Source organism: Pan paniscus, chromosome 9, assembly GCF_029289425.2.
Source record: "Pan paniscus chromosome 9, NHGRI_mPanPan1-v2.0_pri, whole genome shotgun sequence".
Taxonomy (NCBI): Eukaryota; Metazoa; Chordata; class Mammalia; order Primates; family Hominidae; genus Pan; species Pan paniscus.
Window position 1 is genome coordinate 99,406,918 of NC_073258.2, and position 6,181 is coordinate 99,413,098.

Genomic DNA, 6,181 nt, shown 5'->3' on the forward strand with positions numbered 1-6,181 from the left:
TTGACAGAAAATGTGAGGTAAAAGACCACTAAAGGCACTACCTTATTTACTGTATTCATCAAGTTTATCTCTAGGGCAAATTATTTTACCTCCTGAGGGCACACATCTGACAACAGGCAGCACCATGTTTATGTTCCGATTTGCTAGAAACACACTGATGTTTGAGTTGCCACAAAAGGCATTTCCATAGTCGCTGCACTAGTAGGGTTTTCATTCTGCATGAGTTCACTTGTAAGGAAGGAGCTGTGACTCTCCATTACAGGAATTTTCAACTTGACTGATTCTATCCCTTTCTCTTGTGTGCATCTTCTTGTATTTGACAAGGTTTGATGAGTGGAAGAAGACTTTCTCACAATCACTGCATCCATAGGGCCTCTCTCCTGTATGCGTTCTTTGATGTACATTGAGTACTGACTTTGTGGTGAAGGCTTTTCCACATTCGTTGCACTCATAAGGTTTCTCTCCTGTGTGAATTCTCTGATGGGTAATGAGACTATATTTGTGTGAATAGGATTTTCCACACTCAGTACATACAAAGGGATTCTTTCCTGTATGACATCTCTCACATTGTATGAGCCATATTTTCTGGCTGAAGGCTTTACCACAGTCATTGCATTCATAAGGTTTTTCTCCTGTGTGAGTTCGGTGATGTATAATAAGAGTGCACTTTGTGGTGAAACCTTTACCACATTAATTGCATATGTAAGATTTCTCTCCTGTATGAGTTCACTGATGTATAATGCGAGTGCATTTGACAGTGAAGCCTTTTCCACATTCGCTGCATATATAAGACTTTGCTCCTGTACGGGAGCACTGATGTACAATGAGATTGCTCTTCACAGTAAAGCCTTTTCCACATTCACTGCATATATGGGGTCTCTCTCCAGTATGAGTTTGCTGATGTACAACAAGGTAGCGCTTCTGGGTGACGCCTTTTCTACATTCACTGCATATATAGGGTTTCTCCCCCTGTATGAATTCACTGATGTACAATGAGATTGATCTTCACAGTGAAACCTTTTCCACATTCATTGCACACATAAGGTTTCTCTCCACTACAAGTTCACTGATGAGCAATTAGATAGCGCTTCATTGTAAAGCCCTTTCCACACTCACAGTACATATAGGGTTTCTCTTCTGTATAAGTTTGTTGATGTGCAATGAGAATACTCTTCACAGTAGAGCCTGTTCTATATTGATTGGATATACAGATTTTGTCTCCTCTATTAGTTTTCAGATGCTTAGTGAACAGGACACTTCTGGACAATTTCTCACATTGACCACTTCCAGGATTCTCTTCTATATGAATGTTCTCGTGGTAAATGAGCTGAGATTTCAGAGGAAGGTTTGCTCACATTCAATGAATGCATGGAGTTTCTCAATTTTCTGAGTCCTCTGATGCTTAAAGACTTGGAATTTAGTATGGATCCATTTGCATTTTCAGAAAATCTAGTTTTAGTATTCGTATGTTCATGCTTATCATGTAGAAGGGTTTTCTCACCTCCAATAAACTCCACGAGGTTATTTATTCCATGTCTTCTCTTCTGGTTGATTAAACTTAAAATTGATTTCAATGTTTTTCTGTACAAGTCAAATGTATTATGATTTTGCACTAGAGAAAAATGTGTCTTGCTGAGATGTACAATATTTCTAAATGCATTCTGTCCACTGCATTGCTGCATGCTCTTCAGAAATCACTGGTTTGGAGAGTGCTCTTGCAGATGACTGTCAACTTTCCTGATTCCTGGACAATTTTTATTCTGGACTTTAGCATCTGTTTTCAATGGTTCCCATCCATGCGCCAACTTGGAGAGTGCATCTGGTTTGCTAGTTTGATACCCCAGTGATACCAGGTGGTTAGAGTTCTCCACCATCACATCCTGGTACAGGTCCTTCTGAGCAGTGTTCCAGGAGCTGCCACTCCTCCCGGCTGAATTCAACAGCCACATCCTCCAGGGTCAGTGATTCTGGGTCTTGATCATTTTCTTTTGTGGTCAGAAAATAGTGGATAACATGGACTATACATCTTTGTCTCTTCTGCATTTTCCATGAACTTTTCCTAGTCAGAAATATTAGTGTCCACGTAAAGTTGTCCCCAGAAAATGATGATATCCAAGGCCAGCAACCTCCTTCTTCTTCCGTCATTGCTTCACTTGAGTTATCTTGCTTTTGGGAGCCAGGACCTGAGGGCTGCGCCCGAATCTCTCCAGACACTACTGGCAGTGACAAAACATGGCATCCGTGTCCGAAACCGCTTCCTATTCAGATGCACTCCTGCGCGGCCTACGGGACGCTGAGCGGTGACGATGATGGAGTGAGGCGTGGACCACAGAGCTAGTCCGGGATCGCGAGTTCGACTGCGGGCGCCGCTCTGCGAGGTCACACGGCTGCGCCCATTGCAGAGTACCGGACAGGAGCGGCTATAATGGCTGTGGAGATCACTCTTGGCCACCTCAGTGCCTTTCTCTCTTTGTTGCCAGGGACACTCAACAGCGCTGGGCTAACCATGTAAGCTTTAAGAGTCGGGTGCCCAGCTAAGGCCAACACAGCGCAGTGGCATTCTATTCAGCCGGTTGGGGGAAAAAAGATGGCGGTGCCCGTTGTTCCGATAGTATTAAAGCACATAATTTAATTCGTATCTGGGTGAACTACAGCCACCTATACTGTCAGTGACTTATATGCAACTGAAACGTATCTGCAGTTTTATATATTGGTATGCTTAAAAATATATGTTGTTTTGCTTAAAAACAAGATAGTTCTTGTTAGAGTTATTGCACTTGAGTTGTTATCAATACCCTATAAAATTTGTGATATAAAACATAGGCACTTAGATATTGCTTTAGAAATAGAGTTTTGTATCACTGAGAACACGTTTTGGAAACTTTGCTATGAGACTCTTTCAAGTAAATATCCATATATTGAAGATTCCTTAATTTGACTTAGTGTGACAAAAAGCAATGGCAATATAATATTCTAAAATGACTTTGGAATCAAGAAAAATTGAAGTTGAGGTAGAGTAATACCTCACAAAATAATCAAAAGAGAAATAAAAATATAAGATAACAGATAGTATCTGGAAGAAGATGCCATCAAATAAATCATCTGTGCTGTAATATTACAAATGTACTAGGTAATAACATATAAAAACATATTACTTTTTTTTTTTTTGCTAAGGAGTAGGATTTTAACTGAAGTGCAGGAAATGAAAAAAAAAACTGATAAAAGTCTTGAAAGATGATTGCCATAGAAAAGTAAGTATGGTTTTCTTGAACGTTACCAAATAAGAAGGGTATTATCAGTATGCTGTTGTAACATGATATCCAGACTGCCTGCAAGACTCAGCCTTGTGCAAGAGAGCATACGATCAGAAATAGGAGACAGCTGTTGGAATATTGAACCAGAAAGTGATGCCAAGACTGAAGCATTAGTAATACATTGCTGAAATCTGAGACTTTGAAATAATCAAGTAAAGGAGATTAAAACAAAGGGGTGTTAGCACAGAAAGAGAAGAAAATGAAGAGTGAAATAAAGAGTTGGAGGAAATGTGAGAGAGTAGTTATCCACAGGTATAGCTGTTGAAATATTGGGGTTGTTTGCAGGTGTGTTGCTTTATTTATTTATTTATTTATTTATTTATTTATTTTTTGATATGGAGTTTTTGCTCTTGTTGCCCAGGCTGGAGTACAATGGCACGATCCCAGCTCGCTGCAACCTCCATCTCCTGGGTTCAAGCCATTCTCCTGCCTCAGCCTCCCAAGTAGCTGGGAGTACAGGCATGCGCCACCATGCCTGGCTAGTTTTTGTATTTTTTTTAGTAGAGACGGGGTTTCATCATGTTGGTCAGGCTGGTCTCGAACTCCTGACCTCAGGTGATCCGCCCGTCTCGGCCTCCCAAAGTGCTGGGATTACAGGTGTGAGCCACCGTGCCCAGCTGCAGGTGTGTTTCTAAAGGACCAATTTTAATGAAAAAGAGGTTATTAACTCTGATATGGATTAAATCAACGAATCAGTAAGACTTATTTTTCTCATTGTAAAGCAGAGGTTGTATTACATACCTTACTGAGTTTTGTGAAAATTAGAATTTATTTATAGCTCCTCAATATTGATAGCTATTGTTAAGTGTATGACTTCATTGATCAAAATATTCACCAAAAATATTCATAAATATCTACCATCCATCAGATACTCCATTAGTGCTAGGGGTTTGAAGATAAATAAAATGAAGGCCTACCTCTCACAGGGTCCTAGTCCAGCAGGGAGAGACAGATAAAAAGGGTGAATTGAAGAAATAATAATATGCAACAAAATACTATTACATAGGGTCAATACTAGAAGTCCGTATTTGGTGCTATAAAGGTACAAAACAGGAAGTAGTCAACTTTACATTGGGCAATAGCGCTTTGAAATTAACCTTCAATGCAGTCTTACAAAGTTAATTGTAATGGAGAGGGGCTCTTTACAGTAGGCTGTGTGCAAAAAAACCTATAAGCTTAGAGGCATGCAACGGCCTCATAAATTTGGGAACTATAATCAGCATGATGAAGACGAAGAATGGATGTGACTGAGTAAAGCAAAAGATAAGAAAATAATGTAGAGCTAGGGGTCATATTATTCAGGTTTTTGTGTGATATATTAAATAGGGCTACATTTAAAACTAACCATGGTTAGCAGTATGCACTAAGTGAGGATAGAGAAGTCGATATGAATATACAGCAACTCCACTTTCCTAAGACTGCAAGAGTTGCTTTATTCCCCTCATTAGGGCACTTCCATCTAAATCACACAGAATTTGTTGTGGCAGAAGTGACATTATGTGACATTTGCTGTCCCTCCGGATAGGTTTAACTAAATTCACACATATCCTCTGACTTTGTATCACATGCACCATGAGGGCTTCCTTAAAATGATTCAATTAACCATGAACCTACGTTTCCTGGGCAAAGATAGCTTTCAAAGGGACACATCAATGTAATTAACCACTATAAACCTAACTTTAAACATCTAGGTAGTAAATATATAATGCTTGACTATAGCAATATGCTTTGGCCCTATTTGGACATTTTCTTAAGAGTTAAGGATGTAGATAAAACTCAAAAGATAAAACTTGAAAATAAAGTGAGATCTAAAACTGAGAGTGAAAATCTGCTGAAAAATTATAGGATATATAAACTATGGAAATAATTTAGATACATTTTCCAACTGGAAATATAAGACATTTCTATGAGTAGGCATTTTGTTAATCTTAAAAGGATTCTAATTACTCATCTCTTCAAAACTTATTCATTATGCACCTATCACTAAGTGCCAGATGTTGAGTGATGCTGATTTGATAAAACATGAGCCTGCTCCTGCCTTAGACCCTCTACTTAAAATCCACTTGTTTCACGTAGCTACATTTGTAAATCTCTTCAGATCTCTCTCTTAGGTCACCTTCTCAGGGAGACTTTTCCTGACTGCTTACAGTAACAATGACCACTGTATATACTCAGCCCCATCATTCTTCATTCCTCTTACCCTGCTTTGTTTTCCTTCATAGTAATCATCTGGCATTAACTCGTTTGTTTTTATTATGTCTTTCCTCCCTGGAATTCACAGTGTGGATGTTGTTTTCACACTGTTCTTTCTTTCCTTTCATACAGCTAAAAGGAAGACATTGGCTCTCTCCTTTCTGAGACTAGTCATTTCCTCTGGATCTTGGATCCCATTTTCTTTCAGACTGAGGTCCCTCCCAAGAACAGGTGGTCAAGTGGCAAAAGGAGAGGCAAGGAATTAAAGTAACTAAAGAGTGATTAAATATGTTGAGTCTAAAAAAAGATTAGGATCCACACAGTTATAATGGAGGGAGAATCAGATATAAATAATTGAAGTAAAATATTTTTGTGAGATCTCCATGAATTAAAGTATAAGCGGAAATGTGGCACTTTCTTACATTCTCATTGTAATTTTCTTATTTTGTCTAAAAGATAAAATATTTTTGGTTTTATTTTGAATAATGCTTTTCTTTACCATGTTGCTATCATGGAAGTGTGAGATGAAACTCTCTACCTACTCCAGACTGAACTTTCAGAGCATGTTCTTTTTCTTTTTTTTTGAGATGGAGTCTCTGTCACCCAGGCTGGAGTGCAGTGGCATGACCTTGGCCCACTGCAGCCTCTGCCCCACCGGGTTCAATCAATTCTCC

General features: G+C 39.0%; 1 pseudogene; it reads right to left on the bottom strand.

Moving 5' to 3' along the window:
- Window positions 1-225: 225 nt before the first annotated feature.
- On the bottom strand, window positions 226-2,145 carry LOC100990345 (zinc finger protein 614-like; annotated as a pseudogene).
- Window positions 2,146-6,181: the final 4,036 nt, after the last annotated feature.